This window comes from Pristiophorus japonicus, chromosome 11, assembly GCF_044704955.1.
Source record: "Pristiophorus japonicus isolate sPriJap1 chromosome 11, sPriJap1.hap1, whole genome shotgun sequence".
In the NCBI taxonomy this organism is placed as follows: Eukaryota; Metazoa; Chordata; class Chondrichthyes; family Pristiophoridae; genus Pristiophorus; species Pristiophorus japonicus.
Genome location: NC_091987.1, coordinates 55,989,372 through 56,003,911, shown reverse-complemented (window position 1 = coordinate 56,003,911; position 14,540 = coordinate 55,989,372). Strand labels below are relative to the sequence as shown.

Here is a 14,540-nt window from a genome sequence, read left to right as displayed (position 1 = left end):
CTGAGGAAAAGAGTGTTCGAAGACCAGGCCCTCAAATCTACCACCAAGCTCATGGTCGACAGGGCTGTAGTAATACCCGCCCTCCTGTATTGATCAGAGGCATGGACGATGTACAGAAGACACCTCAAGTCGCTGGAGATATATCACCAACGATGTGTCTGCAAGATCCTGCAAATCCCCTGGGAGGACAGGTGCACCAACATCAGTGTACTCGCCCAGGATAACATCCCCAGAATTGAAACATCGACCATACTCGATCAACTTCACTGGGCAGGCCACATAGTTCGCATGCCAGACACGAGGCTCCCTAAGCAATTGCTCTATGCGGAGCTCCTTCACGGCAAACGAGTCAAAGGTGGGCAGCGGAAACGTTACAGGGACCTCTCAAAGCCTCCCTGGTAAAGTGCGACATCACCACTGACACCTGGGACTCCCTGGCCGAAGACCGCCCTAGGTGGAGAAAGTGCATCGGGGAGGGCTTTGAGCTCTTCGAATCTCAACGCTGCGAGCATGAAGAGGTCAGGCGCAGGCAGCGGAAGGAGCGTGTGGTAAATCAGTGCCACCACCCCCCGTTCCCTCAACGACTATCTGTCCTACCTGTGACCGAGTCTGTGCCTCCCGTGTTGGACTATCCAGCCACCAAAAGACTCACTTTAGGAGTGGAAGCAAGTCTTCCTCGATTCCGAGGGACTGCCTATGATGATGATGATCTTTGCAATTACTGAGAAGAACCCAATGGGAGTTGGCATGCTTTGCATTTCAGAGGTTTTGATAACGTTAGCTTAGTGTTTAACATCTGTGTCATGGTTTTGATTGTTCTATGCTGTTGCAAACATCACATTAATCAGCACAGCCCCTTGACATCACAAACATTAGCAGGGAAAGCTATCACTGGTGTATCATGGTTGGCATATTGTGTGGCACTGTACACAAAGTAGCCAGTATTTGGATAGTTGCAAATCCTAAAATGTCATACTGTACTCTCTGAGGTCATACCACACTATTATTTTTCTTACACTACCTCAGAGTACAGTATTAAGCTGCCGGTGTTGGTATGACCTTTACTCGAAGGACCTTTCTGTACCAACTGCAGCAGCACATCACCCTCTTTTGTTCACCCTGTTTTAAAAAAAAAACTATTGTGCTGGTCCTTGTACTGTTATTCAACTTTATTTTGAATGAAAAGAGCTATAAGATTCTTTTAATAAGTTCAATGACAATCCACAATGCTGATAAAGCACACTCTGTGAATGCAATTTCTTGGCCATTGCAATCATAACAGTGAGTGTAGGTAGAATATCTCAGCGCTCCCTATTTCAATTGCTGCACAAATGGAGCTGGCACTGTACCAGCATTGTTAATATAACTGGAGCATAAAGCATGGATTTCCCATATATAGTGTCCATTTTCTTTACAAACGGTATATAACGTGCCCATGAACATATATCATATGTGCTTGATAAGTATTCTAGGGAGAAGAGAACTAATACCTAGGGGCTGGATTTTCGGGGTGGTAATCGTGGCGGGGCGGTAAAGATATCGCCTGAAAAAAGTTTGCGCCATCGACCGAAAGATTCAGCAAAAAGTTAAGATGCATAAGCGTTGGCGTTAAATCAGGCGTTACATAATGGACTTGGTGCACCCCAGCCAAAGCTCGCGGCGCATGCGCATTGTTTTTATTTTCCCGGTCACAAACGCTAATTCAGGACCCGACAGCTTCCTGCGCGCATGATCCGCCCCACTTTTGCCACTTTTGCAGAGATGGAGCAGCAGGAGGGAAGGCAGCGTGCCAGGCACTTTTCGAATGAGGCTTCTGAGGCCTTAGTGCACGCTATGGAGAGGAGGTGGTCCTCACTCCATCTGGCTAGGAATCTTCAAGCAAGTATGGAAAGAAATTGTCCAGGAGGTCTCTGCAACAGACACTGTTCCCAGAACTGGGACACAATGCAGAAAAAAGTTCAACGACCTTACTGGAATTGTCAGGGTGAGTACCATTCACACTTATGTATGCCTCATATCCTTCCAACATGAATCTCAGAGACTTTGTGAAGTCTTTCATGCATGTGGCCAGTCTCAAAGTCTTGCAGTCTATGGGGTGGGTTTCACAATCCATAAGAAGGATGAAGGATGACTTCTCTACCCATTGCCTCGTAATGAAAGATGCACATACATTTTTGGTCCCTAATCATTGAGAACCTCCCTCGCAGTCCACTCCCAATGCTGTTATGGGTTTCATAAAGATCAGCTGCAGCCCTATGCTACATCCCTCTCACCTCCTAACAATCGCTCACAAAGCTCATGTAACATCCACACAGATTGAAGTGAATTCATGAGAACATCGACACAGTCTCACCTATTGAAATATGGTAGGTATATGTGACACAACAGACGATGAATCCTTTCTAAACCCCTCCTATTTTTCTCTTTGGAGAAGCACTCCACAACAGGAGGGAGCAACTGTGCCCAGATGGGGGCCACTTCAAATTCTTCCATTGACATAGCAAGGAACGGGTGTCGGTACTCATTGGAGCACCAGACGATGCTGAGCCCCCTTCGAGTAGTGAGGGTTTGTAAATGGATTGTGCCACTGATATGACTGCATTGAGATATATAATGAAGTGGCGGCAGGCCTTCAAATGTACATGTGCAAATGTAAATGTACACCTTCCTCCTGTCACCCTGCCCCCTCCCCTGCTACTAACCACACGTATGTTTTTTTGTGCTTGCAGAAGAACAGCCACAATCGTGACAACCTTCCCGTGATGCATCGACATCTGGCCATGGCGGAGATGACGAGGCTGGTGAGGAAACTCAGATGGCTGAGCCGCCAAGCCCACCAGTTGTCCCGATGCAAGACACCACATTTGGGGACGAGGACAATTTTGCGGGTTTCGAATCATCGGAGGTTCCTGGCCCGTTGCCTACAGCAACGCGCAGTGAGAGGGGAATCTCGTAGGCCAGCTCTCCGGAGGGTGAGTTGCAAAGTAGGTCTGCTCAACAACAAACAGACATGGAACTGGACTTGGTGGAAATGGCCTTGGAGAACACAAGAATGCATCGTGAGCTCACGGCTGCATTGGGTTGGATCTCAAGAGAGCATCGACTAGCTTTCTGCAACTGTTGCGGAGGCAGCGTTATGGATTGTCGGTGCAACTCAGGACTCCAGCGAGGCTATCATTGCCCACTCACAGAGGCAGGTGGCCTTCAGCAGCGACAGTGGTGTTCCACATTGTGTGATGTGTGCCCTTGATTAAGTTGCTGCATCGATCGCAGCGCAGGCACAAGCTACGCTGCAGCTTGGTGATGTGTTGTGGTCGATGACTGCTCCCATCCTCTTTGTGTTCCCCGCTGTCCAACATGGAAGGGATGGTGCTGAAGCAGGCCAGCAAGTTGTGGAGACACATCATGCACAGGATGAACAGGCCCCGCCCCGTCGGAGTGTCAGTAGCTCCCAGGAACTGGAAGGTGCCATCTTTCCTCAGGACAACAGCATTCCAGCTCCCACCATTGACTCACCAACCATGCACCAGGCACAGTACACACCCCAGCCACCAGTGACTGCTTCTGCCAATGATGAGGTGCAGCAGTCCGCAGCCAGGCCTTCCAGGCCAAGAGCTGGTCCAGGGCATCGTCATAAGACGTCTGTACTGTCTGCCCACCTAACACCGCAGCCCTTAAGCAGCCTTGCTGTAGGCACTGAGGCCTCATTGAGGAGGAGCAGCCGTGGGAGGGGGATGAGCACAAGGGGGGGGGGAAATGTCAGGGAAAGTCTCGTTAAGGGGTGGCACAACCTGTGCAGATGCATAGCTCAAAAATGAGGAGACCTTTAAATAGTTGTGTTTGAAAAATGTACTTGTTGTTCAATGACTTGATGCACAACACAGTTTATTGTTTAGTTTGGTTTTGTTTGTTCATTGTATCGTTTGGTTTTGTTGAGATTATTGTTTCTTACTAGTTTTAATAAAAATATTACTTTGACCTTTGCCATTGCAGAATTCAGTGTAGATGAGCCTTTATAGTGGCACAGAGCTGTGTCTTAGCTGCATTCCCACCTGCCCCATTCAAGCAAAGCAGTCCATTATGAGCTGGCGATGTGCAGCTCTTTCTGCAGCAGCGTCTCCACACTGCCTCCCCTGTGGATGGGGTGACACTGCAATCAGTGCCTCGCCCGGCTCCTCATCGTCATCCTCCTCCTCCTGAGGTTGGGCTGGAATCCCCACGGTCAATGCTGGCTAAGTTGTGTAGCATGCAGCACACCACAATGAATTTGGAGACCTGTTGAGGGGAGAATTGAAGGCACCTCCAGAGCGGGCCAAGCATCGTAAGCATTGCTTCAGCACCCCAATTGGCTGTTCGATGATGTTGCGGGTGGTTGCATGACTGTCATTGTAGTGCTGCTCGGCTTCTGTGGTGGGGTTGCGGAGGGGTGTCATAAACCAGGTGGCCAGGCCGTATCCTTTGTCCCCGATCAGCCAGCCGGGCCCTTGCCTATGTCGCTGCAACATTCGTGAGACACTGCTCTCACGCAAGATGAAAGCAGGCATTCACTGCCAGATGCACTGTGTGTGATCACACACCAGCTGCATGTGTAGGGAGTGGTATCCCTTTCGGTCTCTGAATACCTCTGCGTTGAGTATTGGTGCCCGCAAGGCCACGTGAGTACAGTCAATGGCTCTCGGGAAGTCTGTAATTCTGCCAAACCCTAAAGCCCTCTCATTCTGGCTGTCCTGCTCATAGGGAACATTATGAAGTCCATTCTGCAGGCATACAGAGCCTTCATAACCTGGCGAATGCAGCGATGTGCAGCGTGTTGAGAGATGCTGCATATGTCCCCTGCCTGGAAAGAGCCGGAGACATAGAAGGCCATCACCACAATCACCTTCACTATAACGGGCAGTGCAGTCCTGTTGGTGCTGGTAGGCTGTAAATCTGCCTGTAGGAGCTGGCATATCTCTGTCAGCACTTCTTTCGGAAGCGCAACCTTCTAATGCACTGCATCCAAGAGAGCTGGAGGTATGAGCGATGGTCCCTGTAAACCCATGGGGGGAAGACCTCCTCCCCAGATGTCTTCGACCTCTCCTCATCTGTGGACCAACATGGCCAAGAGCCTTTCTTCCATCTTGAAGTCACCTGCCAATAGCAACCGGCATGATACGTTGGCGACCTAATAATGCCCCCATTCAAATCTATCAATGACCTTGTAAGGAAACTGTAATGGCACATAAAAGTGCTGTTTGCAATTTGGATCTTCACACAGCGTGCTGTGCGCTACTGCAGCAGTCAATGACAACTGCAATGTCTGATCCTCCAGCCTCCGTTTAAATACACTGCCAATACCCTCTGCTGCACCCTGGGAACGCCTGTTTTTTTCAGGCGTTTCCTGGGGCGGGCATTAAATGACGTGTAAGGGCTAAATGTTCCATCCGGAGCGTTGCGCAGCATTGCACGACGATTAACTACATCATCTCACTACAGTCCCATGTTTAATTAACAGGCAATATGTGTGTTTGCAATAAAGAGTCATTTATTTTATCAGGACATAAATTGTAATTAATATAAAGCAAGAGCTTCAGAATGATAAATTCATGGTCAAAATAACAAAGTCAACACAATGCTCAGCAATGTACATTCAACCCGTATTGTTCTGGGAGTTAAAACTAACAGGACTGATGCTGTTGAAATGTTGACTTATGTCATTAGGGAAGTAGGCCAGCATATTAGTGACTCTTATTTCCCATATATTGCCCAGAAACACCAGCACCTTTCCAGTGGAAGGTGACTGTAATGGATAAAGATCCTAAACTCAAGCTTGAACCTTTCTAAGTTAAACTTCAGTTGCAACATCAGAATCAAAAGAATGTATTCCAGAGATGATATACAAAAGAATTTGCATTTATACAGCACCTCATTGTGTCCTCAGAATATTTCAAACTACTTCATAGCCAATTAATGACTTTTGAAATGCAGTCACTATTGTCATGCAGGCACACACAGAAAACAATTTGTGAAAAAGGTCACGACAAAAGCAACTCCGTTTTGGTGGAGTTGGTTGAGAGAAAAATGTTGATCAAGACACCATGTGAACTTAAATGATCTCTGAGAAATTATGCAAGTGCTCAAGGGAATGCAAACAAGAAGCGACAATGTGAGAAAAAATAGAATGACAGTAAAATAAAAGCAGCCACCATACAAGTACAAGGACAGAGGGTAATGTAACAAAATGTGCAGATGACACAAAGATTAGTGGGAAAGCGGGTTGTGTAGAGGACACAGAGAGGCTGCAAAGACATTTAGATAGGTTAAGCGAATGGGCTAAGGTTTGGCAGATGGAATACAATGTCGGAAAATGCGAGGTCATCCACCTTGGGGAAAAAAACAATAAAAGGGAATATTATTTGAATGAGGAGAAATTACAACATGCTGTGGTGCAGAGGGATCTGGGGGTCCTTGTGCATGAATCCCAAAAAGTTAGTTTGCAGGTGCAGCAGGTAATCAGGAAGGCGAATGGAATATTGGCCTTCATTGCGAGAGGGATGGAGTACAAAAGCAGGGAGGTCCTGCTGCAACTCTACATTGGTGAGGCTGCACCTGGAGTACTGCGTGCAGTTTTGGTCACCTTACTTAAGGAAGGATATACTAGCTTTGGAGGGGGTACAGAGACGATTCACTAGGATGATCCCGGAGATGAGGGGGTTACCTTATGATGATAGATTGAGTAGACTGGGTCTTTACTCGTTGGAGTTCAGAAGGATGAGGGGTGATCTTATAAAAACATTTAAAATAATGAAAGGGATAGACAAGATAGAGGCAGAGAGGTTGTTTCCACTGGTCGGGGAGACTCGAACTAGGGGGCACAGCCTCAAAATACGGGGGAGCCAATTTAAAACCGAGTTGAGAAGGAATTTCTTCTCCCAGAGGGTTGTGAATCTGTGGAATTCTCTGCCCAGGGAAGCAGTTGAGGCTAGCTCATTGAATGTATTCAAATCACAGATAGATAGATTTTTAACCAATAAGGGAATTAAGGGTTATGGGGAACAGGTGGGTAAGTGGAGCTGAGTCCACAGCCAGATCAGCCATGATCTTGTTGAGTGGCGGAGCAGGCTCGAGGGGCTAGATGGCCTACTCCTGTTCCTAATTCTTATGTTCTTATGTTCTCAGTAGGTGACTGAATGCTTCTTGCTAATAAAAGTGAAAAAAGAAAATAGACCCAAGTAGTCCAATGGAATTCATGGTGCACCAAATAGTTGGTAAATACACAAGAAGTCTGGACAATGTTTTAGCAAGTAAAAGGAAGATACTACATAGGAATCCTTTGATGAATACTAATTTTTTTCCTTTTTGTCAGGAATAGGGTGACCACAGTTCAGTCTTGATGATGAGAAAAAAGTCAATCAGAGTTCTGATAGAAGGATTTAATTTCATCCTGCAAAGTACAAACTGAAAATTCTACAGTATGAACTGAAGAAAAGGTGGGGCAACACTTCGGAATAATGCTGTTTACACCCTGTTATTCCAGCAATTTGCAATGTTTTTAAAGAGCAGGCAAGGTGTGACAAGTGAAATTTGGCATTTGGAACGTTGCCATTGTTTAATGTTCATCGTGTAATATATTCTAAGTGGTCAGGGTGGTACAATTTTTAATGTGTACCTGGAAGACAACACTAATGAAATAGGAATACTATTGCTTGAATAAAGTAATTTGTCCTTTTTTCAAGGGGTGGGGCTAGAATGTAGCAATTAGGTAAGTATAAAATGCGTATATCCACATTTAGAATGGACACTGCCTTTGCAAAGTCCACAGCTCTATAATTACATCTGCCTGCTTTTGGTGATGCTGCTTTACATTTCCACCTTGTCTGCCCGCACTGAAGCGATACTTCTGGGGACTGATTATCATCTCGCTAGTCTTGTGTTTACACGAGCAAATGCGGCACTAGCGGACAAAAATTAAGAAAAACTACCAATTGAACAGTAGAGGTCTGCCCGTTCTGATTTTCAAGCAGTCCTCGATATAGGTAGTCAGCAAAGAAAAATAGAAAATAGACCTCAGGTCGTTCCAAAGTGCTTTACAGCCAATTAAGTACTTTTGAAGTTTAATCACAGCAAGCCACTTATAAGCAGCAACATCTTCACTGAGGCATATGAAAGCATGGGTCTTACACTAAACATCCATAAGACAAATGTCCTTCACCAACCTAACCCCGCTACACAGCACTGTCCCCCAGTCATCAAATCCATGGCGCGGCCCTGGACAACGTGGACCACTTTCCATACCTTGGGAGCCTATTATCAGCAAGGGCAGACATTGACAGCGAGATTCAACACCGCCAGCGCAGCTTTCGGCTGCCTGAGGAAGAGAGTGTTCAAAGATCAGGCCCTCAAATCTGCCACTAATTTCATGGTCTACAGGGTTGTGGTGATACCCGCCCTCCTGTATGGCTCAGAGACGTGGACCATCTACAGTAGATACCTCAAATCACGGGAGAATTATCACCAACAATGTCTCCGCAAGATCCTGCAAATCCCCTGGGTGGACAGACGCACCAACTTTAGCGTCCTCGATCAGGCCAACATCCCCAGCATCGAAGCACTGGCCACACTCGATCAGCTCCATTGGGCGGGCCACATTGTTCACATGCCTGACACAAGACTCCCAAAGCAAACGCTCAACTCGGAACTCCTACATGGCAAGCGAGCCCCAGGTGGGCAGAGGAAATGTTTCAAGGACACCCTCAAAGCCTCCTTGATAAAAGACAACATCCCCACTGACACCTGGGAGTCCCTGGCCAAAGACCGTCCTAATTGGAGGAAGTGCATCCTGGAGGGCACTGAGCACCTCGAATTTCGTCGCCAAGAGCAAGCAGAAACCAACACAGGCAGCGGAAGGAGCGTGCAGCAAACCAGTCCCACCCACCCTTTCCTGCAACCACTGTCTGTCCCACCTGTGACAGAGACTGTAATTCCCGTATTGGACTGTTCAGTCACCTGAGAACTGACCTTTAGAGTGGAAGCAAGTCTTCCTCGATTTCGAGGGACTGCCTGTGATGATGAATCGATGCTGGCATCTTATCTCTTGCATATACATTAGGCTTGAGCACCCAAATCTATTAGACCTCCCGCCAATGTCATTGAGCTAGAAGAGCAGTTACCTCACCTACTGCCTGCTAGCTATTAAAATTGACCAACTGTTCTCCAAACAACTCTACTTCTGTTTCCCAAATTTCCACAAGTTTTTCCATTTAACAACAAATATCAAATCAAAATACGATATAAGAATAAGGACAGAATGTGTGACTTTAAAATGGAGAGTGAATTACATCTGCGTGCTCTGATCCAATTCTACTTCACTTGAAGACTATACTTGACCTTGACGTTATAACCATGGTCATGGTGGATCAACCAGTAGATACAAAATAAAGGGTAAAAAACTTTAATTTGAAACTAGGGATATGGGAGAAGTAGACCAATGAGGTGGTGAGCTGTCTATACGGTACAACAGATTAACCTGACATAAAACCATACCTCATCTTGTGTACACTATGAAACAATATGCAAACCACAAGTCACTCAGGGAGAGAAAGCTCTTCGAAGTGTGAAGTGATGCATTTTGGTAGGAGGAATGAGGAGAGGTAGCATGAACTAAATGGTACAATTTGAAAGGGGGTGCAGGAACAGAGAGACCTGAGGGCTTATGTACACTAATCTTTGGAGGTGACAGGACAAGTTGAGAAGGCTGTTAAAAAAGTATATATGATCATTGATTTTATAAATAGAGGCAGAGAGTACAAAATCAAGAGGAAGTTATGCTAAACCTTTATAAAACACTGGTTAGGCCTCAGCTGGAGTATTATGTCCAGTTCCAGGCACCACACTTTGAGAAGGATGTCAAGGCTTTAGAGAGGGTACAGAGGATGTTTGCTAGAATGATACCAGGGTTGTGGGACTTATATGACGCTAGTAGAGAAGCTGAAATTGTTCTCTTTAGCATAGAGAAGGTCAAGGGGAGATTTAATGGAGATGTTCAAAATTTGGAGGGGTTTTGATACAATAAATAAGGAGAAACTCTTTCCAGTGACAGGAGGGTTGGTAACCAGAGGACTCAGATTTAAAGTAATGAGATAAAGAGATTTTTTCTTAAACACAGTGAGTTGTTATGATTTGTAATGCACTGCCTCAAAGGGTGTGGAAGCAGTTTCAATAATGACTTTCCAAAGGGAATTGGTTAAATACTTGAAAAGGAAAAATGTGCAGGGCTATGGGAAAGATCGGGGCGTGGGACTAATCTTGACTGCTCTTTCGAAGGGCCAGCACAGGTACAGTGGGCCGAATGACCTCTTACTGTGCTATATGATTCTATGATTCTATAACAGAGGGAGAAAAATATTGTAATAAGTGCACATAATACTAAAATAAATGACTCTCAATTAATTTTTCATTATTGTGTTTGTCAACAATTTTAAAAAATTGTAAACATTTACATCAGGATAAGTGTCACAATTCTGATTTTTTTTTTAAAGTTATCTTCTCTTTCAAAGATGTAATATGGTTTCTAAGATAGCATCTTGTCCAGAAACTAAAGCTTTTCACTATTGTGTACTCAGATATTCATACTACAGGAGACAACAATTGTTCTGCTTGCAGTAATATGTCTATTACATTTAGCACAGATTCACATCACCCTACTAAATCCTCTTCAAATTGGTAGACATTACTCATGTAACCAGAGATTTAAAGAAGCAACTAATATCTCTATATAAAAATAATTAGTAACATGAAGTACAGTAATCAACAAATACAAAAAGTACTTCATTACTTTTGTGCAAAGCAGAAGGTCTGGAATGGGATAATTACCCTTCAGAAGAATGGCTTCTGAATTTAGCCCATTTCATCCTTTTGCAAAGTTCTGCGTAAGTCCATCCACAGCGAATTATTGGTTCTCTTATTCTGGTTAAAGACCAAATTTCAAAATAAATCCTGCTTCAAATTTACAGCTGTTAATCCCAAATGCGTGAACACTAACACTTGTGTTATCTTGTTGTGGTAGAAGAACCCAGATAAACTCAATTTACTTCACAAGTATATCAATGAATAGGGAGCAAATGTCACAAGCACAATGGCAAATATCCAGGAAGACACAAACACTTTGCATGTCTATGTTGAGTATATTATTCTTCACAATGGAACAAACCAGTTGTGGTTCATAGGAATCCACCTCTAATCAATTAAACAAACTAATTTGACCAATGGCAGATTCTGGGCCTTGAAAATCCATGGCCGCGAAACTTGATCATGTTGCACTGGTTGTTAAGGACGGTTTTGTTGAAAAAAATGGGGGCTTTTGGAGTTTTTTTTACATTTTATTTGAGTGGTGGTTTGGTGCAATACATTTAAAAAGTTGTTAGTGTGCAGGGAATGCAGGAAGTGCTGCTGGATGCTTGTATGGCTTTGGATGTTAAAGAAAGTCCTCTGAGAATGCTACTTGCTCCCAATCCTGGGGGCTCTAGTTGCAGTCCCTCTTGGGCTGGAGATGAAGCAGAGGCAGCAAAGGGGAAAAGCTGCTCATGGAGGAATGAGGAAGCAGAAGAGGAGGAAGCAGAAGGAAGGATGCAACCCAGACAAGCTCCTTTCTGGCCGGGGTATCCGGGATCGAATCATCTGCCTACGGTACCAGTGACCGCAACCCCAATTCCCCTTTCCACATTTGTCCCACACCTCACCTCCCCTCTGTTACTGACCATCACAGCATCCTCCTGGCCACAATGCTGAAATAAAAGCCATCACAAAGCAAAATTTCCAATCCTAGGTACAGGTAGAGGATCTCTCTTCCAGTGTTGACCCCCTGCACAAAGCTGGAGTGCTGCGTACGAGACTTTGGGTATCCTTTTCCTGGCCAGTTGAGCAATTTGTGTTACTGCTGAAACACTTCTATTTTTTTCACATGCAGAAGGCAGTTCAGCTTTAAAAGCCGAAGACTGCATAGTTTGGAAAGATTTTACATTATTTTTCAGAAGGCAGTTCACCTTTAAGGGCTGAAACTGCCTTCAAAAATGACAGCCTTGCTTTAAGAGAATGTAGCGATGTGACATTGAGCCATTTGCTGAGTGCACAGCCTGAAGCAGCGCGTTCATCGCTGGGCTGTGCACTAAAATCATTCAAATCAGCAAGCAGCACCAAATTAAGGTACTGCCTTCACTTTCTAAACAGTGCGAGCAAATCACGCCCTGCGGTATCACCACCCGTTTTCGGGCCTTATCGAATTTCTAGGCCCTTGTACCTTTCAGCAAAGTAGCTGGAGAAATTCGAAAGTCCAAACTTGCAACAAATTTTGCAGGCTGGCATGTTGGGGCAGAGCCCTCACTCATTCCTTACAGGGCATTGTCATAAGGACTGGTGGTAGGGAAGTTACGAGTTCCCACGGCCCTGTCCTTCAGAGGAACCTGGCATTTGGATAGTGGAAGTACGTCATTAGATCAGACATACCTGCCTACCCAGATATGCTGAGAGGGACTTCGCCCCCACCCCCAGGAAATTCAGTGCAATGAATCATAAATGATGCTTTAAAGGATGATGATATTATGCTAGTTACCAGAGACCTTGTTGATGGGCATCTTCACTCTAATTGTATCCCACATATTTAAATAAAAAACTGCTGATTTATAGGAACAACTTAATCTGTGGTTTCTTTGCGAAAGTCATGATTCTTGGCAGTACTGCAACTAATCTATCATTGGGTTAATAGAAGTAAATCCATTTCATTATAATTCTGCAGTCATTGTGAACCAAACAATTTGTAGATTAGAAAAGGCACCTCTATATAAAAGTGTCAACAGAACATAAGATGCAACACAAAAGTGTCAGGATTTATACTCCAGCAATCTTACAACAGAGAATGTATTATATTACTCAGCTCTGACAATGTGATGTTCTTATACAAAATGAATAGTCAGCATTTCCAGGTTAATGGAATGCTGGGAGTCTTTGATTTTGAGCAGCAATATGAGTACTGAATCAGCACAATTTAATTATTACCATACATAAAATCACATCCTAAGGAAATAAATGGGGTAGATGTTGACAGAGAAACATTTTCTGACGATTCTATTGTGCTATTGTAGAACAATAAAGAAAGACTTGCATTTATATAGCACCTTTCACATCCTCATGATGTCCCAAAGCACTTTACAAGCAATGAATTATTTTTGAAGTGTAGTCACTATTGTAATGTAGGCAATGCAGCAACCAATTTGTGCAGAGCAAGCTCCCACAAACAGCAATGGGGGGAGGGTACAGAGTACATTAAATTCAAATTTCATTATGAACATTAATGTTTTAACCGAACAGCCATTAATCTTGAAACACAATCAGCATGACCTAAAATCTGAAAAATTGCATCATAATAACAAAAATAAATGACATTTTAATAGCTACAGATAGAAACTTGGATTGTTTTTAGGTAGAACCCAGCAGCGTAAATGGTAGAGTCATACTTTGAAGACTAGACTTACTTCTTGTTATTGGTCCTTTTCAGAATGGCAGGCAGTGACTAATGGGGTGCCGCAGGGCTCAGTGCTGGGACCCCAGCTATTTACAATATACATCAATGATTTAGATGAAGGAATTGAGTGTAATATCTCCAAGTTTGAGATGACATTAAGCTGAGTGGCGGTGTGAGCTGTGAAGGGGACGCTAAGTGGCTGCAGGGTGACTTGGACAGGTTAGATGAGTAGGCAAATGCATGGCAGATGCAGTATAATGTGGATAAATGTGAGGTTATCCACTTTGGGGGCAAAAACATGAAGGCAGAATATTTTCTGAATGGCGGCAGATTAGGAAAAGGGGAGGTGCAGTGAGACCTGGGTGTCATGGTTCATCAGTCATTGAAAGTTGGCATGCAGGTACAGCAGGCGGTGAAGAAGGCAAATGGCATGTTGGCCTTCATAGCTAGGGGGTTTGAGTATTGGAGCAAGGAGGTCTTACTGCAGTTGTACAGGGCCTTGGTGAGGTCTCACCTGGAATATTGTGTTAAGTTTTGGTCTCCTAATCTGAGGAAGGACGTTCTTGCTATTGAGGGAGTGCAGCGAAGGTTCACCAGACTGATTCCAGGGATGGCAGGACTGACATATGAGGAGACACTGGATCGACTGCGCCTGTATTCACTGAAGTTTAGAAGGATAAGAGGGGATCTCAAAGAAACATACAAATTCTGACTGGACTGGACAGGTTAGATGCAGGAAGAATGTTCCCGATGTTGGGGAAGTCCAGGACCAGGGGACACAGTCTAAGGATGAGAGGTAAGCCATTTAGGACCGAGATGAGGAGAAACTTCTCCACTCAGAGAGTTGTTAACTTGTGGAGTTCTCTACCGCAAAGAGTTGTTGATGCCAGTTCATTGGATATATTCAAGTGGGAGTTAGATATGGCCCTTATGGCTAAAGGGATCAAGGGGTATGGAGAGAAAGCAGGAAAGGGGTACTGAGATGATGATCAGCCATGATCTTATTGAACGGTGGTGCAGGCTCAAAGGGCCGAATGGCCTACTC

At 44.7% G+C, this 14,540-nt stretch overlaps 1 protein-coding gene across 3 annotated transcripts in view; it reads right to left on the bottom strand.

Moving 5' to 3' along the window:
* The window catches only part of epha6 (eph receptor A6), a 754,048-nt gene that overhangs the window by 598,821 nt on the left and 140,687 nt on the right, over positions 1–14,540 (bottom strand). The gene's annotated exons all lie outside the window — the stretch shown is intronic.